A 27,035-nucleotide genomic window follows, 5' to 3' on the forward strand; every position below is an offset into this window, starting at 1 on the left:
ATTCCAAAGTATATGAATCGACGCCTTATGAGATTTATGATCCTATTCTATGTTTTCTCTTGATGTTATTCTTCATTGATAGTCTCACCTTATAATAATTGTTCCTTCAAGGTGAGACAAAGCCATGATGATTATTCCATAATATAATCGGAGGTTACCGACCTGAGGTCACTCCGATAGAGTTATAGCTTTTCTTGGGCTCTCATGCATGCTGCTTATATGATATATGAATATGATATATGTATATGTATATGGGGAATATTGGAAAAAGGGCCAGAGCGCTATAGACGCGTATCCACCTAATCAGTTTGTATTATATGACATGAAGTCATCCCGGACGCGGACATATGTGGCTAAATGGATCGGAGCCGATGCCTCGGCAACATGATATGTTCTATGAACAAGAAGTGTTTTTCAAAGAAAGCATTACTATGGATATATGTATATATGGATATGTGTGGATCGGGCTGCACGTTCCGCAACACTAAGCATGCATGGTACCCGCCTGAAAGGAACTCATATTTAAAGCTTACTCTTTTATCTTACGATATGCTCTATACTTCCTTTGTGTTATCATTCATGCTATGTATCCCTCATATGTTATTATTCATGCCTTATATACTCGGTACATTACTCGTACTGATGTCCCTTCTTATGGACGCTGCGTTCATGCCCGCAGGATCAGGTAGCCAGTCGGACTATTCACAGTAGTAGGATCTCACCTCAACAGCAGTCAGTACGCTCCATTGATCCGAAGCTACACCCCTTTTGGTATGCTATTCGGTTACGTACATGTATGGGTACGGCAGGGCCTTGTCCTGTCATTTCTACAGTTTGTACTCCATAGAGGTCTGTAGACAGTGATATGTAGTCGTGTTGTTATGCAACCCCATCAGCACTTATTTTGTTGTACAGTATATATGTGTGGCAGCCAAATCGGCTCACGCTGTTATTGTTAGTGTTTATGTTTATATGTATGCGTTGGCCGTGAGTTTCCGGTACGGTGTTTCTTATGTTGATTGTTCGAGAGACAGTCCAACTCAGTTACAGATTGTGTATGGGCCCAGGATAGTCAGTGAGAGGTAAATGCAGACATAGGAGTGTTTGATCAGCAATGGTCGGGCATTTGTGGCGGCCCATCAGTTTGGGTCGTGACAAAAGTGTTATTAGAGTAGTTCGTCCTAGGGGATGTCTACAGAATGTTTCCGGTAGAGTCCTGTTTATGGGTGTGAACCCGGCCACACTTATAAAAAGGAGGCTGCAGGGCATTTAGGAATCATTGACCTTTCCTTCTATCTTAGAGCGTGCGATGGAGCCAGAGTCTAGGGAAGATTCCTTCTAACCTCTTTTCCTGTAGGTAGGCACAGACTGACGAGAGATAAAGAGATCAGCTTCATGTAGTGGGGGTGCTAAGAAGGCCCCTAGAGTATCTCCAGGACCAAGCAGGACGAGCCTTAGTTATTCCATTGAGACTGATCCTTCGGAGGGCCCAGCGACGATTCAACCAGAGTTTGTGACTCCTAGGGAGAAGGACCCCCCAGAGGACAGCTATGATACAGATCCGTCCAAGTATTCGTCTAGGACACTGGAGGAGGAGATTCCCGAGGTCGTACCAGCTGCTCCTATGGCAGAGCACTACGTCAGACCAGTCTCCCCGATGAGTGTTACGGATTACTCTAGCCTTCTATCCTGGCCGTCGGTAAACCAGGAATTGCCCGATTATTTATATCCCTCAAACTCGAATAAGAGAGATGATGAAGGCCAGATGAGCGAATGGTTGGTAGACGATGACGAGGAGTACACTTCACCTTATAGTCCACCAGATCAGACTAGAGACCGATCGGCTACAGGTATATGAGTCTGTATTGGAATTTCTTTGTATGTGCATTTGCTGTAGATTATTATTTAATAGTGGCAAGCGAAAACCCAAAGAGGCCGATAACCGAGTATTTATCAGTAACGGCGACCACGGTGTGTTCGCTACCAGTGGGAATTTGTAAATTTAGGACGGAAAGTAGTCATACATACAGATGAAAGGTGAATATTGAGAATTAAAAAGGCCAAAATAGTAAATGTGTAGTCAGAAGATTGAGAGACCCGTTCTAAATCGGAGGGAGATGCGTTACCATAACGTTTTGGAAAATGTCAAGATTTCAACTTGCTTTAGATTATTTGAAGAAGGTCATGCGGTGAGATGGATACGATTATACCAGCATTAACGCACCGGATTTCATCAGAGTTTCGAAGTTAAGCGTGCTGGGGTGAGAGAAATACTAGGATGGGTGACCCCTTGGGAAGTGTACTAAAGGTCCTATAAATTTAGACATAAGACATGAATGAGAAGCTAGAGTAGCCTAAGGGAAATTAGAGTGTGCGGAGTGATTGGACACCTTAAGAGGTCGCGTAGGCCGAGGCGGACTAGACCGGTGAAGAGAAAGAAGGTGCATCATAGGTCTAGAATTAGGGTGAGTTTTAATAGCGTTTGGAAATATTTTGTGAGAAAGATGGTAGTAATTATATATATACGTATGCATATGATATCCCATATGTGGCTGTATCGACGGGTACGTGTATCCCAGCAATCGACGTTGCGGTATATGGAAGGCATTGATCGAACAAGGGAACGAAGTTTAAATAACAAAAAAAAATAGTACAAATGTTACAAGGTAAGCTGATGCTATTTTCCCTACAGGTTAGGCCTGGAGAGCTTTAATGTAATGACATCTGGAAAGGAAAGAAAGTGAGTAGATGGAAGGTAAAGAGATAAAAATGTCGGAAAAAGTGAAAAGTATGAAACATGAGTGAGTGAAGCCTCCGAGAGAGACGATGGGCAAAGGGCGAGACTATTTGGGTAAACATTCAAAGGTAGGCATGTGAAAGGGATAAAGTGTGGTAGTATGGAACAAAAGAGGAACGGTGGGGTTCGAGAACCGAATTCGATAAGTGGGGCTAAAAGGATAGCGACTACAACGAGGAATGTGAAGTAAGAGAAAGAATGGTTAGGGCTTGCGACGATGTTAAGAGATTTCCATCCCTTGAAAGGTATATAAAGGGATAAGTGTATAGTCAAATTAACACGGTTGCCTTGACATGGAGAAGCTTTCCAAAAAGATGACTTAAGAATAGAACGGATTTGCGCATTTAAAGTAATATTTCACGTACTCCAGAGCCGATACCATAAATAACAAGAGAAGAAAAGTGCTCGAGGAGGAAGAAACCCAAGGACGGGCAAAGGGCGAGACTATTTGGGTAAACTTTCAAAGGTAGGCATGTGAAAGGGATAAAGTGTGGTAGTATGGAACAAAAGTGGAACAGCGGGGTTCGAGAACCGAAGTCGATAAGTGGGGCTAAAAGGATAGTGACCACGACGAGGAATGTGAAGTAAAAGAAAGAATGGTTAGGCCTTGCGACGATGTTAAGAGATTTCCAGCCCTTGAAAGGTATATAAAGGGATAAGTGTGTGGTTAAATTAACTCGGTTGCCTCGACATGGAGAAGCTTTCCAAAAAGATGACTAAAGAATAGAACGGATTTGCGTGTTTAAAGTAATATTTCACGAACTCGAGAGCCGATACCATAAATAACAAGAGAAGAAAAGTGCTCGAGGAGGAAGAAACCTAAGGAAGGTTAAGGATGAAAGTAGGAAGGGTATACTAATGGGTTGGTCGAAGGAAGAGGAGAGCATTTAGGAGTAAAGTAACTGGAAATCTTTAACCATGGGAGTAAGAAGGATACTTTAACGAGTTGGTAGTAGGAAGCCGGCAACTCACAGAGGAAAGAACGAGGATGATGAGTCGACACAATTGATTAGAAAATTAATGACATGGAATAAGAATTCATGTGAAGACCGAGAGATTCGATTATAGAGGAAACAGAATGAAATATAAGGAACCTGTATGGAGACCACCCGGGCGTAACATCAGAAAGATAGATAAAGGTTCGATGAACGAGGATAGAGAGATTGTAAACTGTAAGAATTCTGTGCTAAGAGCAAAAGTAGCAGGACACTCGAAAAACTTGGATGCACAGCTGCAACGCAAACGCGTAGTTAAAAAGGATTATGAGTAAGTGAGCTAAGCGGGCGAAAGGACTAGTAGTGAATGGAAGGGTATGGAAATGTTGAAAAACAAAAACAAAATGAAAAATGATGATATAGACATAAATGGAAGAAAAACTCAAGGAAAGAAGTTTTAGATATGTTATAAGCAAAATCGGGAAGAAAAATGAGGAGGAAGGTATAATCGAAGACTTCATAAAGGACGCGGTGTATATTGATGTCCCCATTAACTTGCAGGTCCGGAAAACCATTAGTCAAAAAAAAAAACAGAGGTGTGAAAAGACGGAAAAGAAGGCATCGGAATTGGATCAAACCCTTATGAGTATTCCGATTGGATACAAGACTGTAACTAGCAAGAAGATAGAAAAGTCAGACCATACGATGACGGAACCCCGGCCCTAAGAAGATCATGAAGGGCGGAAGATAATTATCAAAGACGACGGTTACTCGAAGGCTATGGGCTTATAAGGACCTCCTTAATAAAGGGGGAAGAACATACTAGACTTGAAAGGAGCTATGAGGTTTTAAGCCCCAGAAAAGGAGATTTATTAGCTTAGGGCTAGAGTTCGAGGCGTATTGACATATCGGGAAGGTAACAGAACGAAGTAGAAATGAATTGACAATAAGTTTACCATAAGGTAGACATAGGGAGAAAGTATGGAAGATAACTCAAGAGATCACTTTACGCCAAGATGAACTACGATATTTTTAGACCATGATTTGAATCCCTCGTATCGGGCAAAATATTGCGCCATACCTAACTATGCAGTGACATGCCCTAAAGGGTAATGAAAAGAGCAAGAAAGGTCTCTAAGCTAAATTTACAAATGGTGTTCTAGAGGATGACGAGCCCAAAGAACGCTTGGGATGACAATGACAATTGTAATAAAAGGAACAACGATTGGTAGTTTGGAAATTTTTGAAGGAAAGAAAGAACACTGCTCCTATGAATGGAAATAAAAGAGTTCACCGGATATTAGAAAATAGTTCTTGGGCCACTAATTATACTGAACAGAAGAGCATATGCTATGGAATTATATGAACCGTTAACGTGAAGCTATGCCCAACTACAATTGTAAGAAGGCCACACTGGAAAGACAACAAGGAATAACGATTGACGAAATGATCGCTGATACAAGGAAATCAAAGATAAGTATACTTGCGTTGCAAGAGAGTCATAATAGAAGAGTTGTCGTAGTCCTATGCTTCTGGGATTGTATTGATAGATGTGAGGGAAAAAGTAAAGAAAAAGTTATAGCAAGAGCTCAAAGATGTTGCGAGCCATGAAATTATTTGAACTCGGGTTATAAGGTTGCCATAAGTGTAACTGGACTGTAAAGGATAACAAATGGCGAAGAGGCATTACGTATATACGTGTTTCGGATAATGATATAACTGGCCTTATAAAGGAACATAACCATTAGGTTCACTAGCGACATAGTTATGCTGGGTAAACATTTGGAATGTAGGGGTAATAGAGATGGCGACATGGAGGTAAGGATTAGAGAGCCTGACTAATTAACTACAGGGAGTCGATGCAGTGTATGTCTAAGATCAACAGGTATAAAAAGGATAGCCTGAGATGGCACCGAGGGAGTAAACGCAAAGAGGGCGCCGTACAGAGAGAAAGGTAGCTGCCCACTGACTAGGAAACAAGGAGCGAGAAAAAAAAGGGAGTACTTACAGGACGATGAATAGTTATGGCACGGCAAGTCAAGACTACCATAATGAATAAAGAACAAGAGCGGGATGCTAGTTAATTTCCGATCATGTACATAAGGACAAAGAATTGAAAGAATTTGACTGAAGGCAATAAAAGAGCTAAGAAAGAATGAGAAGAGACTGATCCAAGTTATAGTTCAAGCAAATGGTAATCGGACCCTAAAGGAAAAAAAATTGTTCTAGTGAATCAAAGATGGTGTCGTGGGTTGGAGATACAGCAACATTCGAGGACGAATGATTCTAAGGGGGGAAGGATGTTACACCCCGTATATTCGAAGAACACTTATCAAATTTGAAACATAAGTACGTTGAGTTAGGGTTAAGTAAAATCACTTTGGAATATAAGAAGAAAGCATTATTAAATATATTTAATGAGTGAAGGATGTATATGACGTATACCGGAAGGTTTTATATGGAAATGAGTGGAAGTAATGAAGTAGTATGACTTTAGAGAAAGGATGGGTAATGTTTTGTGTGAAAATTTGGTACTACTTGCGGGACGAATATCTCTTAGCATATGAAGTGTTTTAAGGTGACACAAAAGCCTAAAATGAAGTTCGGCGAGTCTAGTTTTCAACACAATAAACCGCTTGTCGATAGGACATCGGAGTAGAGAATTATGGATGTTACAAGTTCAGCTAACCGAGCAGAAACGCGTGCTACAATACTGCTACAGTACCGACCTGCTACAGTCTGCTGCAGTAAAATGCTACAGTAACCCGACCCGAATTTGACCCTTATAAAAAGGGTAATAACCTTTTTTTTTCACCAGATTTAGCCCAGAAATTTCCAGATTTTCGAAGAGAGAGAGAGAGGGAAACAAAAAGTAAACAATTTTCAAATGACGGAGTATTAATCGAAGCTCGGATAAACGCATGGATGTGATTCTAGTATGGTTTTGCGGTGGATTCGAGGTAGATATTGAAGATACCTCTGTTTTAACAAGAATAAGGTATGAATCTCCTATTATTAATGTTAATTTTTGTTTATTTACGGAGATAATGTCGTTAAATAATTGTGTAGTAAGTTGGTTAGTTATGGAAGTTGAAAAACAGAGTGTGGGATGTTTTATTGTACATATTGATGTTGGAAATGATGTTGTTGATGTTTGTATTGTTGTTGTGTTGTTGGTTGTTGGATTATGATTTCAGGCTGGTCATATAAACAGGGGAGATGCTGCCCGATTTTCGACAGAATATAAAATAGTTTGATTTGAAACTTGGAACAAGTGTGCAACGAAGAGGCTAACATTAGTGTAAATCCTCTTAAATGTAAACTTGCGAGCTCAGACGCATAAGCGTAGCTAATAGGAGGTGGAACAGGTATGTTAAGGCTCGTCCCTATCTTTCAAAGGCATGATTCCGATGTTATGATTTCATAAATGTTTCCATATCTTCTTGTTTTCAAAAGTTAAAAGTCTATGATTCCAAGGCATGATTCCATTCCTGACAACCCGTAAATGTTTTTCCAAAATGTCCGTATTTTTCCAAAACAGAGGTTTATGATTTTGTAAGATCTTATGATAACAAGGATAGACATGTTTTTATCATGACGACAATGATGCCAAAGATGAGAATATTTTTCTATGGTGAATATGATGAGAACGATTTCATGTTTATAGGTTCCAAGTTATGATTTCAATGACGATATAAGAATGTTGAGCTATTTCTTGATTTCTCAATTTTATTCATGGATGATGATTATTTTTAAAGATTCCAAAGTATATGAATCGACGCCTTATGAGATTTATGATCCTATTCTATGTTTTCTCTTGATGCTATTCTTCATTGATAGTCTCACCTTATAATAATTGTTCCTTCAAGGTTAGACAAAGCCATGATGATTATTCCATAATATAATCGGAGGTTACCGACCTTACGTCACTCCGATAGAGTTATAGCTTTTCTTGGGCTCTCATGCATGCTGCTTGTATGATATATGAATATGATAAATGTGTATGTATATGGGGAATATGGGAAAAAGGGCCAGAACGCTATAGACGCGTATCCACCTGATCAGTTGGTATTATATGACATGATATCACCCCGGATGCAGGATGCCCGGACGCGGGACATATGTGGCTAAATGGATCGGAGCCGACGACTCGGCAACATGATATGTTCTATTTTATGAATACATGAACAAGAAGTGTTTTTCAAAGAAAGCATTACTGTGGATATATGTATATATGTATATATGTGGATCGGGCTGCACGTTCAACAGCACTAACCATGCATGGTAACAGACTGAAAGGCACTCATATGTAGAGGTTACTCTTTCATTTTACGATATGCTCTATACTACCTTTGTGTTATCATTCATTCTATGCATCCCTCATATGTTATTATTCATGCCTTACATACTCGGTACATTACTCGTACTGACGTCCCTTCTTGTGGACGCTGCGTTCATGCTCGCAGGATCAGGTAGCCAGTTGAACGATTCACAGCAGTAGGATCTCTCCTCAGCAGCAGTCAGTACGCTCTATTGATCCGGAGCTACACCCCTTTTGGTATGCTATTCGGTTACGTACATGTATGGTTACGACAGGGCCTTGTCCTGTCATTTCTACAGTTTGTACTCCATAGAGGTCTGTAGACAGTGACATGTAGTCGTGTTGTTATGGAGCCCCGTCAGCACTTATTTTATTGTACAGTATATATGTGTGGCGGCCAAATCGGCTCACGCTGTTATTCTCAGTGTTTATGTTTATATGTATGCGTTGGCCGTGAGTTTCTGGTATGGTGTTTCTTATGTTGATTGTTCGGGAGACACTCCAACTCAGTTAGAGATTGTGTATGGGCCCAGGATATTCAGTGTGAGGTAAATGCAGACATAGGAGTGTTTGACCAGCAATGGTCGGGCACTTGTTGCGGCCCATTAGTTTGGGTCGTGACAAAAGTGGTATCAGAGCAGTCCGTCCTAGGGGATGTCTACAGACCGTGTCCGGTAGAGTCCTTTTTATGGGTGTGAAGCCGGCCACACTTATAAACAGGAGGCTGTAGGGCATTTAGGAATCATTGACCTTTCCTTCTATCTTAGATCGTGCGATAGAGCCAGAGTCTAGAGAAGATTGCTTCTGACCTCTTTTCCTGTAGGTAGGCGCAGACTGACGAGAGATGAAGCGATCAACTTCAAGTAGTTGGGGTGCTACAAAGGCCCCTACAGTATCTCCAGGACCCAGTAGGACGAGCCTTGGTTGTTCCATTGAGACTGATCCTTCGGAGGACCCAGCGACGATTCCTCCAGATTTTGTGACCCCTAGGGAGAAGGACCTCTCAGAGGACAGCTATGATACAGATCCGTCCGAGTATTCTTCTAGGATACTAGAGGAGGAGATTCCCGAGGCCGTACCAGCTGCTCCTATGGCAGAGCACTACTTCAGACCAGCCTCCCCGGTGAGTGTTACGGATTACCCTAGCCCTCTATCCTGGCCGTCGGTAAACCAGGAATTGCCCGATTAATTATATCCCTCAGGCTCGGATGAGAGAGATAATGAAGGCCAGACTAGCGGATGGTGGGTAGACGATAACGAGGAGTACACGTCACCTTATTGTTATATCCCATATTTTCATACATTGGGACGTTTTAAACTAAACACGACAAGTTAAAGACAAGACTATTTTAAGATACGAAGTAGAGACTTTAACTTCCGGTTTCATTTCAAGTCACAAGTTACCTACAAATTTCGTTTGGTATAGAAGCATTAATGGAAAATTGGGATTAAATTAACCATGGTTAGATAATTAAGTGTTACGACCCGGCTAGGGGGCCGCGACGATCACCCGGTGCTACCCCACCCGAGCACCCCCTTATCGTACATAACATAACATCTAGGTGAACCATAAGTCAATCCGTGCTTTTCTTATCGTTAATCATATTGAACCTATTAGACGACCATCATCATTTAACATATCATAGGCATCTGTGCCACATCATAAGTACAAGGCCGACGTGGCTAACAAAAGATATACAAAACATGGGCCGACATGGCCGAACATCTCTACCCACATACACATGACTACGAGCCTCTAAGAGTATGACATATCGTATGAGCGGGACAGGACCCCGCTATGCCCATAATTATATACACAAAAGAATAAGTACCCAAAAGCTACGGCTCCGAAAGAAATGGAGCTCTGCTATGCAATCTCTGAATAAGCAGCTATGGATCATGTCTGTCTCCCTGTGCACCTGCGGGCATGACGCAGCGTCCACAAACAAAAGGGCGTCAGTACGAAGAATGTACTGAGTATGTAAAGCATGATCAACATCAATATAGAAGCATAATAGATATCATATGAAAATAGCATAGGAGTGGAGACCGTAATATCATCATCATGTCGCTTACTTGCATACATCGTCGTTCGTATCCCATAATAATACTCGTACCATACTTGTGCTCATATTCGTATACATGTCCTTATTCGTATTCCTATACATAGTCTTTTCACATTCATATTCATATTATATACTTAGTCATTTCATATACATAGCCTTTACATAGCATACCCGACCTCATAGGATCGGTGTTTCATACATACTTGGCCAACCAAGGCTCAAGATCATACATACCTGACCCTACCAAGGCGTCAGGGTTATCCGTACCATCTGTAGAGGTGTGCGCGCGTTTCGTAATCGTATACATACATTATACATAGCCATATGCATATAGTCTTACCCGGCATCATAAGCTCGGGGCCTTATCATATCCCTTCATAGGCATACATATACATATATCGTAGCTCGTAAGCATCTCTAGTCTCATTTTACTCTCATCATCATTACTATCCTCATCATTATCATTACATTTACATTATAGACTTACTCGTCATACGAGGAACGTAGTATAGTCATAGTACATATCAAGGGTCGTGAGCTTATGAGCTCGGAATGTCAACCATGTGAAGACAACATACTCATATAGAGGAATTTAGGAATTTGGCCAAGAACCATGCCTTATGAAAGAAGGGTTAGCCTTACATACCTTTCCGTCGAACTATTCTACACTTGCACGTTCCCTTCCAATGCTAGCGTTTATACCTTCATTAATATCATAACAATGGCCATTAGTCATTCACATTATCCACATTATCTAGATTCCTCAATTTGCCTCTAATTCACCCACATTCGTGGTCATTACACCCATCTTCGTCCATTCGTCTAAAGTGTTTATTTCATGATCTTAATACCATTTATAACACATTCATATCACAACACAACAACATTCATAACTCAATTCAACTATTTCTCAAAATGTCACTATTCATCATTCATAACCTAGTTGACCACATTTTCTACAATCCATGTATTTTAATTCTCCAATACCTTAAACATCTTGTAAAAATCATGAATTTTACCTTAGAAGTTGTAGGAACAAGCTTTGGTTGATAATATTCTTCTTTGAGAAAAACCCTAGTTTTTCTCCATTTGGATTTCTTGACTTGGATGATCCGTGATGATTCCCTTATCCTTGATTCACTTGTCTTAATGTTATTGATGACTTATAATCCTTGAAAACTCATATAATAAATGTAGAGAGAAGTTTTAGAGAGAAGTGGTGTAATGTGGAAATGAAATAAGACAAGTCTTGATCCTCATATTTAATGAATTGGAAAATCTGTGCTGGGTGAACAGTGGTCGTCCATGGAGGTTTACGGTCCGTATTCCACTTTACGGACCGTCCCTCGTGGTCGTCTTTAAGCTTAAGCAGGACCAGAGACTTTGGTCTGCATGCATGGTGATTTACGACCATGGTTTACGGGCCGTAAATCACTTTACGGTCTGTCCACCAGGTCGTATTATACCTCTTCCTCAGCTGGCAGAAAGTTGAAGTTGGACATGCCAATTTACGACTTCAAGTTTACGGACCGTATTGCACTTTATGGTCCGTATTTTGCACTATACGACCACTGGGCAGAAAGCTGAAGCTTTTGCATGGCAGTTTACGACTGCCAGTTTACGGACCGTGTTGCACTTTACGGTCCGTATTTTGCAATATACGACCACTGGGCAGTTTTGCCAACTTCCAATTTTTCTCATTTCTCGACTTTTCATTCTAATCATCCACATCCCTTCACATACATTTCCCATGAAACATTATACACTCGTACCCCTCGCACACATCATTAGTTCATTTACTTGCGTACCAACGGGAAATTTTCCGAGGTGTAACATTCTACCCCCCTTAGGAACATTCGTCCTCGAATGTTAAAGGCTTGGGGAATTCCATAAAAATTTCGCCAGAGTTTCCTCTGTAATGTGGCACTACCACCCTGTCCCAACAACCCACAATAACAATGCCTCACAGGGCAATAATACTACAGCACTAGAAATTTGGCCACACACGACCTGAATGTATAAAAGGGAAAACATGCATACCTTATGATTTTGACGTCTCATCTTGGACTTCTTCCAAAGGCTGAAATAAATGTGGGTATTTGGATCGCATATTCTCTTCTGCTTCCCATGTCATTTCCTCTCGATTGTCATTTCTCCACAGAACTTTAATTGAGGCCACTTCTTTGTTTCTAAGCCTCCGTACTTGCCTATCTAATATTGCAACGGGTATTTCATCATAAGTTAACTTTTCTGTCACTTGAATATCATTCACTGGGACGATCCTCGTAGGATCTCCAACACACTTCCGAAGCATCGAGACATGAAATACTGGATGGACTGACTCCAAATCTGGAGGTAGATCTAGCTCATAGGCCACTTTTCCTATTTTGCGTATAATCTCATAGGGTCCGATATACCAGGGACTGAGCTTCCACTTTTTGCCAAATCTCATAACGCCTTTCATTGGCGACACTTTCAAGCATACCCAATCCTTAACTTGGAACTCTAAGTCCCTTCGACGATTATCTGCATAGGACTTCTGGCGACTTTGAGCCGCTAACAATCGATCTCGTATAAGCTTGACTTGCTCTATTGCTTGCTGGACCAAATCTGGCCCTATCAACTTGGCTTCTCCGGTTTCAAACCACCCAATTGGGGATCTACACTTTCGCCCATATAGGGCTTCATACGGTGCCAATTTCCTCCAAAATCTATCGTACATGCCCGTAACATATCTTCGAGAGTCTAAATAGTATGTTCAGCTTGCCCATCAGTCTGGGGGTTAAATGTCGTGCTAAGGCGCACTTGGGTCCCTAGACCCTCTTGGAATGATCTCCAAAACTTGGCTGTAAACTGAGTTCCTCTATCAGAGATAATAGATACTGGAACACCGTGGAGTCTCACTATCTCTTTAAGATAATGCTTGGCATAATCTTTTGCTATATAGGTCGTTCTGACCGGTAAGAAATGCGCTGACTTTGTGAGTCTATCCACGATCACCCATATTGAATCATATTTACGTCGAGAACGGGGTAACCCTGTAATGAAGTCCATATTAATCACTTCCCACTTCCAAGTTGGGATTTCTATAGCTTGCAATAAGCCACCCGGCTTTTGGTGTTCTACCTTCACTTGTTGGCAATTAGGACACTGAGCTATGAATTCCGCTACGTCTTTCTTCATCCCATTCCACCAATATATAGTCTTAAGATCATGATACATTTTCGTCGCTCCGGGGTTAACGGAGTAATGGGAACAATGAGCTTCTCTCAAAATCTGATGGCGTACACCTGCCACATCGGGAACACATAACCTGCCTCAACATCGGAGAACTCCGTCTTCCAAAATGTCAAATGATGACCCCTCCTTCTGAGGGAGTGTATCTTTGTACTGCATTAGCATGGGATCCTCATATTGTCGCTCTTTTACTTCCGCTACTAACGATGAAACTGCTAAATTCTGAATAGTAGCTCCGCTGCTACCTGAGTCCACCACTCGGACTCCTAGGCTAGCTAACTGCTGAAGATCACGGGCCATCTCTTTCTTTTCTGGTCGTACCTCACTTAGACTTCCCATCTACCTACGGCTAAGAGCATCAGCCACAACATTTGCCTTTCCGGGGTGGTACAGGATTTCAACATCATAGTCTTTTAGCAACTCTAGCCATCGTCGTTGCCGCAAATTCAACTCTTTCTGCTTGAAGATGTACTGGAGACTCTTATGATCTGTAGAAATATCCACGTGGACACCATATAAGTAATGTCTCCATATCTTTAAAGAAGGGACCACCGCGGCCAATTCTAAGTCATGGGTAGGATAATTCTGCTCATGTTTCCGTAATTGTCTAGAAGCATACGCAATCACCTTACCATTTTGCATCAATACACAGCCTAGCCCGACGCCTGAAGCATCACAATAAATAACATATCCTTCCAATCCCTCTGGAAGTGTCAAGACTGGGGCTGAAGTCAGTCGGTCTTTCAACTCTTGGAAACTACGCTCGCAAGCATCTGTCCATTGAAACTTAGCTGACTTCTGAGTCAACTTGGTGAGCGGTGCAGAAATAGAAGAGAAACCCTCAACAAATCTTCTGTAATAACCGGCTAAGCCCCAAAATCTACGAACCTACGTAGGGGTCGTGGGCCTTGGCCAAGTCTTCACTGCCTCAACCTTTTGGCTATCCACTCGAATACCGTCAGCTGCAACAATGTGGCTCAGAAATGCCACTGAGTTCAACCAAAACTCGCATTTGGAAAACTTCACGCATAACTCTCGGGTTCAAAGAACTCCAAGGACAATACGCAAGTGATCCGCATGTTCTGCCTCCGATCTAGAATACACTATGATATCATCGATGAATACAATCATGAATAGATCCAGAAAAGTCCTGAATACATTGTTCATTAAGTCCATAAACACTGCCGGTACATTAGTTAGCCCAAACGACATTACTCGAAACTCGAAATGGCCATATCTTGTTCTGAAAGCTGTCTTAGGGATATCTTTCTCCCTAACTCTTACTTGGTGCTACCCGGACCTCAAATCAATCTTTGAAAACCATTTGGCACCTTGCAATTGATCAAATAAATCATCAATCCTCGGGAGGGGATACTTGTTCTTAATTGTCACTTTATTCAATTGCCGATAATCAATGCACATTCTCAAAGAGCCATCCTTCTTCCGGACGAACAATACGGGTGCTCCCCATGAACTAGGCCTAACGAAGCCTTTTTCAAGCAAATCTATTAATTGCTCCTTCAACTCCTTCAACTCTTTCAACTCTGCGGGTGCCATCCTATAGGGAGGAATAGATATGGGATTAGTGTCTGGCAACACGTCAATAGCAAAATCAATCTCCCGCTCGGGAGGAAGGCCTGGAAGCTCTTCCAGGAACATCCGGAAATTCATTCACTACCGGAACTGACTGAAGAGTCGGCGACTCAGCTTCTACATCTTGAACTCGCACTAGGTGATAAATACACCCTTTCGTGATCATCTTTCTTGCCTTTAGATAGGAGATAAACCTACCATTTGGTGATGCCGAATTTCCTTTCCATTGTAAGACTGGTTCTCCCGGAAATTGGAAACGAACCATCTTCATTCTACAATCAACATTGGCGTAGCAAGAAGCCAACCAATCCATGCCCATAATGACATCAAAATCTACCATCTTTAGTTCATGCAAGTAAGCTATAGTACGGTGGTCACATATCACGACTACACAATCTCTATACACTCGACTAGCTACCACCGATTCACCCACGGGTGTAGACACCTCGAAAGGTTTGATAGACTCCGGCTCAATTATAAATCCACCCGCAATATATGGAGTAACATATGATAATGTGGAGCCCGGATCAATGAAAGCATATACATCATGAGAGAATACCGATAATATACCTGTGACCACGTCAGGAGAAGACTCAAGATCTTGGCGTCCAGCCAAAGCATAAATACGGTGCTGAGAACTGCTAGTACTGGGAGCTCTCCCTCTGCCTCTACCATGGCCAGCTGGCGCATGTGAACCTGGCCCCGTAGGGCGTACAGATGCCGAAGATCCGGCTACCGACCCTGATGGCTGGGTCCTACCTTTACCATGTACTGAGGGGCAATCATGCATAATATGGCCTGGCCGACTACATGAATAGAAATCATCTGAACCAAATCGGCATCGACCCCAATGCATCTTCCCACACTGGGAACACGGTGGTACGGGTGGCCTTGACTGGCCCAAATCACCTCTGAACTGTGGTCCTGTATAACTCGGACTCGGCCATGAACGAGCAGATCTATCAAGGCCCTGGCCTGAAAACCGTGGAGGTGGACTGGTCATAGAATAGCCTGAATGGCTGGGAAGCTGCTGTCTGTGTCCACCCCTGGATTCGCTCCTCGAACCTGAAGGTCTAGCTCTCTTGCTATGTCCCCTATCTTGCTCACGTTCATTTCTCCGCTGCTGTAGGTGTTCCTCTAATTCCTGAGCATGTGCCTGAATGCGTGCAATATCCATGCCATCCTGAAGGGACGCAGTTAAGCATTTATCCATCAAGTGTGGCCCTAGGCCTTTCACAAACCGGTGCACCCGATCGCCCATATCCGCTACCATGGCCGAAGCATACCTAGCCAAGGAATTGAAGCGGAGACTATACTCTGTAGCACTCATGCTACCTTGCCTCAGATTCAATAATTTATCGGCCCTAGCTCGTCGAACTTCTGGAGGCATGTAGTGACGGAGAAAAGCATCGACAAACTTTTGCCATACCGGCGGAGGTGCATTGGCTCCCCGCGAAGCCATCCATACTGTATACCACTGGATCGAGATATCTCTATATCTATAGGACGCTAGCTCTACCGACTCAGTGTTTGAAGCATGTTTCAACTGGAGCGTCCTTAGCATACCATCAATAAAGTCCTAGGGATCCTCCTCCGGTTTCGACCCAAAGAATTCCGGGGGTTTCAAAGCAATGAAGTCACGGGCCCTTTCACTAACAGCCCTGTCACCTTGCCCTGCGCTTGGCCTCTGAGTCTGGGCCGCAACCAACTGAGTCAAAAAATTAATGGCCTCTCTAACGTCTTGTCCTGAAGCATTCGGTGGAGGAGCTGGAGCTGGGGCTGAGGCTCCCACGTGCTCCTCGGTAATAGGCACTGTCTGAGAGGACTGAGATTGAGCCGCACTATGGGACTCATCTTCCTCTACTACCGGTGGCGGTGCTCTTGCAGCCCGCTTTTCTGCCACCGTCTTGCCCTTTTGGGCTGCTGTAGCCTTTTTCTTTTTAGGCATCTCTGAAATACACAACACACGATTTAGGAACAAGAATTTCTTACATCATAGCTCTATCGCACGATTCTTATGAAGAAAGAAGGTCATATATTCCTAAAATGTCCGCAGCTTCTCGTTTATAAGTGTGGCGCGCAACACACCCATAACCAAGACTCTACTAGACACGGCTCGTAGCAACATCCTAGGACGGAACTGCTCTGATACCACTTTTGTCACGACCCGGCTAGGGGGCCGCGACGAGCACCCGGTGCTACCCCACCCGAGCACCCCCTTATCGTACATAACATAACATCTAGGTGAACCATAAGTCAATCCGTGCTTTTCTTATCATTAATCATATTGAACCCATTAGACGACCATCATCATTTAACATATCATAGGCATCTGTGCCACATCATAAGTACAAGGCCGACGTGCAAAATAAAAGATATACAAAACATGGGCCGACATGGCCGAACATCTCTACCCACATACACATGACTACGAGCCTCTAAGAGTATGACATATCGTATGAGCGGGACAGGACCCCGCTATGCCCATAATTATATACACAAAAGAATAAGTACCCAAAAGCTACGGCTCCGAAAGAAATGGAGCTCTGCTATGCAATCTCTGAATAAGCAGCTATGGATCAAGTTTGTTTCCCTGTGCACCTGCGGGCATGACGCAGCGTCCACAAACAAAAGGACGTCAGTACGAAAAATGTACTGAGTATGTAAAGCATGATCAACATCAATATAGAAGAATAATAGATATCATATGAAAATAGCATAGGAGGGGAGACCGTAATATCATCATCATGTCGCTTACTTGCATACATCGTCGTTCGTATCCCATAATAATACTCGTACCATACTTGTGCTCATATTCGTATACATGTCCTTATTCGTATTCCTATACATAGTCTTTTCACATTTATATTCATATTATATACATAGTCATTTCATATACATAGCCTTTACACAGCATACCTGACCTCGTAGGATCGGTGTTTCATACATACTTGGCCAACCAAGGCTCAAGTTCATACATACCTGGCCCTACCAAGGCGTCAGGGTTATCCGTACCATCTGCAGAGGTGTGCGCGCGTTTCGTAATCGTATACATACATTATACATAGCCATATACATATAGTCTTACCCGGCATCATAAGCTCGGGGCCTTATCATAGCCCTTCATAGGCATACATATACATATATCGTAGCTCGTAAGCATCTCTAGTCTCATTTTACTCTCATCATCATTACTATCCTCATCATTATCGTTACATTTACATTATAGAGTTACTCGTCATACGAGGAATGTAGTATAATCATAGTACATATCAAGGGTCGTGAGCTTATGAGCTCGAAATGTAAACCATGTGAAGACAACATACTCATATAGAGGAATTTAGGAATTTGGCCAAGAACCATGCCTTATGAAAGAAGGGTTAGCCTTACATACCTTTCCGTCGAACAATTCTACACTTGCACGTTCCCTTCCAATGCTAGCGTTTATACATTCATTAATATCATAACAATGACCATTAGTCATTCACATTATCCACATTATCTAGATTCCTCAATTTTCCTCTAATTCACCTACATTCGTGGTCATTACTGTTATATCCCGTGTTTTCGCACATTTGGAAAATTAGAAATAATCTTGACTTGTAAGAAATAAAGTCATAATTGATTCCATCTAACACATGAGTTGTTTATGAAAGAATATTAATGTGGAAGGGTCGAGGAAGGCTAAGGGCAAAAACGTGGAATTTTGGAAATTAGTTTCGGGAATTACAAAAATAAAATTTGTAGCCAATTGGGCTTGTAAAATAAGAAACAAATGAGGCCCAAATCAAGGGGGGGGGGGGGGGGGGGGGGTGGCCGGCCAACATGGCCTTGGCCCAAACCCATTTAAGTAGTCATGTGCTTGGTCATGTGACAAACAAGACAAAAGGGGATAAGTCTTCATTTCTTCAAGAAAATTCAAGAAAAATCAAACAAGCAAAAGAGAGAGCAAAGAGTAGAGGGTTCGGCCATGTCCATAATTTTTCACCCCTCAAAAATCTTGTTCTAAAAATTGTTGTCTTGTGCTTTTCCTACTAAACTAAGTGCCCTCTTCAACTTGGTGTAGTTGTCTTGGAGGAAGAAGCACTTGGTTCCTCAATTTGATCACCTATTCAAGTGAAGAAGACTAGAGAATAAGGTAATAATTCATCCCTTATCCTTGTGTTATGAAGTCTTGTTTGTGTTGTAGTATGTAGAAATGAATTGATTGTATGGAAATATGGAAGTTTGCAAAGTGGGTAGGAGATATAGTGTATGGCCGTGTGTGTATATATGTTGTGTAATTATGGTGAGTTTAAATTATGTCATATTCTAGTTGTGATTGTGGTAAAATGCATATTGGGAATGAAAGTTGAATGAAATTGATAGAAGTTGTTAGTGGGGTGTTTGGCCGTGTGGTTTGGAGTGTGTGGAATGGAAATGGATTAAGTTTGTTTAATGTGTTATTATGATACTTGCAATGTATATGGAGATAAAATGATATAAGATTGTATCGAAATGGAATATTGAAGCTTATGTCGTTTTAGTACGATTTTGCGACATTATGAAAATGAAGTTATTAGGTTTCTAATTAAGACAAGTATTAATGAACTTGGAAGAAGGAAACATGTTATGAATACGTATGCCAAAGATTAGGAGTTTTGGATAAATTACGACTTTGGCGGAAAGTTTGTATATTAGGTATATCGTGTGTATAATTTGAGGAAAGCGATATGAAATGCTTCTAAACTATGTTGTGGTGATCTAGATTGATAATGAATGTGAAATCGTTGAGATTAGTTTGAAAGTTAAGGTTAAAGTAAAGGTTATGACATTATGTCGGCAAGTAGAACTAGTTGTGCCATATTGTGTTTCTAGTGTTTGTTGTTGATGTTGATGTTGTTGTTTGGGTTGTTGTTGATGATTTTGAGCCGATTTGAATTTTCGGGGGTGCTATATGTATAGGGGAAGTGCTGTCGAAATTTCGGTAGACAAATATGAGTTGAATTGAATTCGTAGCATCTATAGCTTACAATTGGTAAATGTGACCATTTGCAGATTTTCGACGAAACGAAGAGTGAGCTTGGATAGGCTTAAAAAGCTCAAAAGGTATGTAAAGCTACCCCGATCCTTCTTTTGGCATGCCTAAGTGTATTAGGATCGAATTCGGGCCTCGAAAGACTTTCTGCCCCTCGGAATCCGCAACTGAAAATATCACTTTTTCTTTCAGTAAGATTGAACTCTTTTGGTATGTTTTCTTGGAAATTATGCAAACTTTCTCTAAACTCCTTGGAAAGCTACAGAATGTCCGTAGAACCTTTATAGGTGACCCCATAAGCTTAAAGGGCGTAATTTGGACCCACCGCCTTGCTTGTCCCGCGGTGGGCCCACTATTCCCGGTTTTGCCCTTAATGTACTTAAGTCTTCTTTTCGAATAGTTCTTAAAAGAAACGTTTTGACTACTATTCTAGTTACCTAACAAACAATGTTTTAAATACTCCATTGAATCCAACAAATTGTTTTGACACTCGGAACGATTTCAGAAAGGCTATACTTCTGTAATTCATTATGATATCCGAAACTCGTTTATTATGTTCCCGTTCGACTTCATTGGATCGGTTTGTCTTTGATATGCCTCATCGTGTTTATTAAAACATTTATGATATTTTAAATTGCATTAGTCTCTCACTACTCCATTCGTGGATGCCCCAATGTTTCCCACACTGAGCCCGGGCCAGGATATGTTGTCAAGCGTGATCCTTTGCATTGTTCGCAGTGCCTCGATGTGAGGGGGGCAGGTATACGCGTACATGGGTTTGTGGAGTATGCTGTGCCATGTACGCTTGTTCTGATATGATTTACTATAGCCATTTGATATGACATATTATGTTACGGGGTTATGCCCCTATTCTGATTCTTCTGTGTTGTGGCACCAGCGTCGGGAGGGTGGCCACGTTCTGTCTGCCGAGTCCCTTGACAGGGGCCGGATTTGATATGACATATGTTTCTGTACACACTCCGCATGTTTTAAAAATGTATAGCTGATACTTTGTATTTTCTGTTTACTTTCTGCACGTTCTATACAAGTTATGATTTTGTTTCTGCAACTCAGGCTTTACATATTCAGTACATATTTCGTACTGACCCCCTTTCCTCGGGGGCTGCGTTTTCATGCCGCGCAGGTACCGACGACAGGTTTGCTGATCCGTCCGCTTAGGATCTCATTCTGCTATTTTTGGAGCGCTCTTTTATTCAGAGTCATCTTTTGGTATAGTCTGTCACCTCTATATATGTATATTCTCGTTCATGGGTACGGCGAGGCCCTGTCCCGTCATATGATTCTGTCGGTCTGTTAGAGGTCTGTGGACATGTTTGTGGGTTGGGATCTTTCTGTACAGCTGTGTGTATATGTTGTGTTTGGGCGATCCCATTCGCCGCGGCGGCCGGTCCGCATATATTTAAAGGTTACTCTGTTGGCCGTGTGCGGCCTTTGTTGGTATTTTCTGAGTGCAGGGTATATGGGATAGTCCGTAAAACAAAGGAAACTCTGCCAAAATTTTTCTGGAAATTATCTAAATTGGAAATAAAGCCTTGTCGGCTTCTGCTATATACTAGAATGTGTTTGAGTGCCCAGATCGGGCACTAGTCACGGCCTACGGGGTTGGATCGTGACAAAAGTGGTATCAGAGCGGTTCGTCCTCGGAATGTCTACAGACCGTGTCTAGTAGAGTCTTGTTTATAGGTGTGGTGCAGTTTATCGGTGTGTTGTGCACCACACCTATAAACAGGAGGCTAGAGGGCATTTAGGATACTACCCTTCTTTCTGTCTTAGATCGTGCGATAGAGCTGTGTTAACAGGATGATTCCTCCCTAACGAATTGTTACATTTGCAGTTATGCCTCCAAAAAAGGCGACAGCGGCCCAAAAGGCCAAGGCAGCAGCTGTGGGAGAGACTAGTCGGGCCCAGAGGGTTACCAGGGCCCATGCACATATTGCTCCTGATATTTTGCCCCCGGCAGAGGGCTCTTCCACACCGCCACATGTAGAGGAGATTGGAGCAGCAGCAGCTGCAGGTCGAGGGGCGGCTCCACCGCCAGCTCCCAAGATTCCAGTACCTGAGCCCCCAGCTCCTCGGCCAGGCACTGAGGATCAGTCCATGAGAGAGGCAGTCCAGCTATTGACCAGACTTGTGGCAGGACAGGTTCAGGGGCACGGACTGGGAGGTGACCGGGCTTACAAGCGTGACAGTTCGAGAGCCCGTGAGTTCTTGACTTGTGGTCCTCCAGAGTTCTTCGGGACTAAGCCCGAGGAGGATCCTGAGGAGTTTATCAGGAAGATGCGGTGCACTTTACAGCTGATTAATGCTTCCGAGACAGAGTCAGTTGCGTTGGCTTCGTACCGGTTGTATGATGTGGCAGCTAATTGGTACGAGTCATGGGAGTTATCTAGGGGTGACGGCGCTCCCCCATCAGTTTGGGGTGATTTTTCTCAGGCTTTTCTTAGCCATTTTCTGCCTCCGGAGTTACGGCGGGCCAAGGCTGACAGATTCTTATTATTGAGACAGAGGGGTCGCAGTGTTCGAGAGTACAGTATGGAGTTCGACTCATTGGCCCGATACGCACCTGCTGTGGTAGCTACTATGGCTGACAGGATGCACAGGTACATTATGGGGCTGGACCGTTATTTTGTCGACAGCTGTTTGGTATTGGCTGCTCAGCCCGGCATGGATATTGCCCGGATTCAGGCCCACGCCCAGGGAATGGAGGACCGACATAGGGAGCGTCAGCCTGATAGGAGTCAGGATCGGAGACAGCCCAAGAGGGCCAGATCATCTGGGTATTCTGGAGATTTTCGGGGCAGACAGCCTCAGCAGCCGCAGCAGCCTAGCAGACATTTATCCCAGCCGGCACAGAGCGCACCCCCACAGCCTACAGGTCGCAGATTTGATAGCCCAGGGTATTCAGGAGCAGGTCAGAGCTCCAGGGCTTCAGGTTCGCGGACAGACAGGGGTTCTGGTCAGATGAGGCCACCTAGGCCTCAGTGTTCTTATTGTGGCAGATATCATCCGGGATAGTGCTACAGAGCCACCGGTGCATGTTTTTCTTGTGGCCGTCAGGGCCATTCTGTGAGAGATTTCCTGTATAAGGGTAGTTCGGGTGGTGCAGCGCAGCCTACCGGGTCACCCGCCGGGTCTTCATCTTTATCAGTGGCTATGCGCCCTACGGGGCCAGGTACTTCAGCACCAGTGGGTCGCGGCAGAGGCCGTGGTGGAGCTTCGGGTACTAGCGGTCCTTCGAACCGCATCTATGCTCTGTCCAGCCGCCAGGATCAGGAGGCATCGCCTAATGTCGTTACAGGTACATTGTTGGTTTTCTCTCGGTCTGTGTATGCATTGATTAATCCAGGTTCGACTTTGTCATATATTTCGCCTCTGGTTGCTTGTAAAATTGGTATAACATCTGAACCTATAGAGCCGTTTGAGGTAGCCACACCGATTGGGGACTTTATTGTAGCAAAACAGGTATATAAAAACTGTTCTGTAATTGTATGTGGCCGTGACACTAAGGCAGATCTGGTGGAGTTAGATATGGTCGAGTTCGATATTATTATGGGAATGGACTGGCTAGCCTCCTGTTATGCTAATGTTGACTGCCAAAATAAGGTAGTTCGTTTCCAGTTTCCCGGGGAGCCAGTTATAGAATGGGCCGGTAATACAGCATCGCCGAAAGGTAAGTTTATTTCATACCTTAAGGCGAAGAAAATGATCAGAAAGGGTTATTTTTATCATCTGGTTCGGGTACAAGACTTGACAGCAGAAACGCCGACCCTTCAGTCAGTTCCCGTGGTTAATGAATTTCCGGATGTATTCCCAGATGAGCTTCCAGGCCTTCCTCCGGAGCGGGAGATAGATTTTACTATTGATTTGCTTCCAGATACTCAGCCGATATCTATTCCCCCGTACAGAATGGCACCGGCAGAATTGAAAGAACTGAAAGAGCAGTTGAAGGATCTGTTAGAAAAAGGCTTTATCAGGCCCAGTACTTCGCCTTGGGGAGCCCCGGTATTATTTGTGCGTAAGAAAGACGGGTCGCTGCGTATGTGTATTGATTATCGGCAGCTGAATAAGGTAACTATAAAGAATAAATACCCCCTCCCCAGAATTGATGATTTGTTTGATCAGTTGCAGGGCGCCAAATATTTTTCGAAGATAGATCTTCGGTCAGGCTATCATCAGGTACGGGTACGAGAGGCTGATATTCCTAAGACAGCATTCCGGACCAGATATGGGCATTTTGAATTCAGAGTTATGTCTTTTGGGCTGACTAATGCTCCTGCGGTATTCATGGATTTAATGAACCGGGTATTCAGGCCGTTCTTAGACATGTTCGTAATTGTATTTATCGATGATATCCTGGTTTATTCTCGGTCCGAGGCAGAGCACGCAGATCATTTGAGAGCGGTACTTGGGGTACTTCGGCATCGGAAATTATATGCAAAATTTTCTAAATATGAATTCTGGCTGGCTTCAGTGGCATTTCTGGGGCATATTATTGCGGCTGATGGTGTCCGGGTGGATACACAGAAGATTGAGGCCGTGAAAAATTGGCCCAGACCCACGACGCCCACAGAGGTACGTAGTTTCCTGGGGTTAGCAGGCTATTACAGAAGATTTGTGGAAAAGTTTGCTTCGATTTCAGTGCCTTTGACAAGGCTAACTCAGAAGGGAGCCAAGTTCCAGTGGACTGATGCTTGTGAACGAAGCTTCCAGTTGCTGAAAGAGAAGCTGACTACAGCCCCAGTTCTGACTCTTCCAGAGGGACTCGATGGATATGTTATTTATTGTGACGCTTCTGGCGTGGGATTGGGTTGTGTATTGATGCAGCGCGGTAGAGTTATAGCTTATGCTTCTCGGCAATTGAAAAAACATGAAAAGAATTATCCTACTCACGATCTGGAGCTTGCAGCGGTGATCCATGCCCTGAAGATATGGAGATATTATTTATATGGCGTTCATGTTGATATCTATACAGATCATAAGAGTCTCCAGTATATTTTCAAGCAGAAAGAGCTTAATTTGCGGCAGCGGAGGTGGCTGGAGCTCCTGAAAGACTATGATGTGGATATTCTGTATCATCCGGGCAAGGCTAATGTTGTTGCAGATGCCCTTAGCCGGAAATCTATGGACAGCTTGGCAGATTTACAGCCAGACAGGAGAGGGATAGTGCGTGACATTCATCAGTTGGCTAATCTTGGGGTTCGTCTGGCCGATTCTGGAGGTACACGGATTTCTGTCCGAGGGGTTTCTGAATCATCTATTAAGGAAGATATCAAGCGGCATCAATATGAAGATCCTGTTTTGGCTCGATACAGAGACACAACCTATGATAAGGAGAAGACTTCGTTCGAGTTCACTCCGGACGGGACTTTATTATTTAGGGGCAAGTTGTGTGTACATGATATTGCAGGCCTTCGGTAGCAGGTTATGAGTGAGGCACATTATGCTCGCTATTCGGTCCATCCTGGGTCTACGAAGATGTACCATGATCTTAGATGCCTATACTGGTGGGATGGCATGAAACGGGATATCGTAGAGTTCGTCGCCCAGTGTCCCAATTGTCAACAGGTCAAAATTGAACATCAGAAACCGGGTGGACTGTTGCAAGAAATGGAAATTCCGACGTGGAAGTGGGAGATCATTAATATGGACTTCATTACAAGTTTTCCTCGCACTCCACGGAAGTATGACTCCATCTGGGTTATTGTTGATAGGCTGACAAAATCAGCCCATTTTCTCTCCGTCAGGACTACTTACTCCGCTGAGGATTATGCCAGGCTTTATATTAAAGAAATTGTGCGACTTCATGGAGTTCCTATATCTATTATCACTGACAGAGGTGCTCAGTTCACAACGAATTTCTGGAGATCATTTCAGGAAGGATTAGGGACTCAGCTGAGCCTGAGCACAACTTTTCATCCTCAGAGTGACGGACAGGCCGAGCGCACTAACCAGACACTTGAAGATATGTTGCGGGCCTGTGTTATTGATTTCAGAGGTAGCTGGGAGGATCACTTGCCATTGATTGAATTTTCTTATAATAACAGCTACCATTCCAGCATCCAGATGGCTCCGTACGAGGCTTTATATGGTAGGAAATGCAGGTCACCTATCGGCTGGTTTGATATTGGCGAGACAAAGTTAATCGGCCCGGATATGATCCAGCAGGCCGTTGATAAGGTGAAACTTATCCGGGAACGACTATTGGCTGCCCAGAGTCGACAGAAATCATACGCTGATAAACGGCGTCGCCCTTTGGAATTCCAGGTTGGTGATTGGGTATTTCTGAAGGTATCGCCTATGAAAAGCGTAATGCGGTTCGGCAGAAAGGGCAAACTTAGTCCGCGTTATATTGGGCCTTATTTGATTGTGCGAAAAATTGGGAATGTCGCCTATGAGTTAGATCTGCCATCTGATTTGGAAGCGGTACATCCGGTATTCCATGTATCTATGCTCCGCAAATGCATTGGTGATCCCTCCCAAATATTTCCTGCGGATGATGTCCAGGTGACGGAGCAGTTATCTTATGAGGAGCAGCCCGTAGCTATTTTGGACCGCCAGGTAAGAAAGCTCCGAAACAAAGATGTAGCCTCTGTTAAGGTGCTGTGGCGTAACAATAATAGGGAGGAAATGACCTGGGAGGCCGAAGAGGAGATGAAGAAGAAATATCCTCATTTGTTCCCAGTGCCCTCAGGTAATTTCGAATCTTTGCTTAATTCCATTTCGATAATGAATGTGTACCATATGTGCTGTCTATAAACAGAAACTCCCCCACAGTATTTTCAAACCCTATAAGATTAATTTAACATTCGAGGACGAATGTTCTAAAGGGGGGGGAGGATGTTATATCCCGTGTTTTCGCACATTTGGAAAATTAGAAATAATCTTGACTTGTAAGAAATAAAGTCATAATTGATTCCATCTAACACATGAGTTGTTTATGAAAGAATATTAATGTGGAAGGGTCGAGGAAGGCTAAGGGCAAAAACGTGGAATTTTGAAAATTAGTTTTGGGAATTACAAAAATAAAATTTGTAGCCAATTAGGCTTG

Source organism: Lycium barbarum, chromosome 5 (genome assembly GCF_019175385.1).
Source record: "Lycium barbarum isolate Lr01 chromosome 5, ASM1917538v2, whole genome shotgun sequence".
Classification (NCBI taxonomy): domain Eukaryota; kingdom Viridiplantae; phylum Streptophyta; class Magnoliopsida; order Solanales; family Solanaceae; genus Lycium; species Lycium barbarum.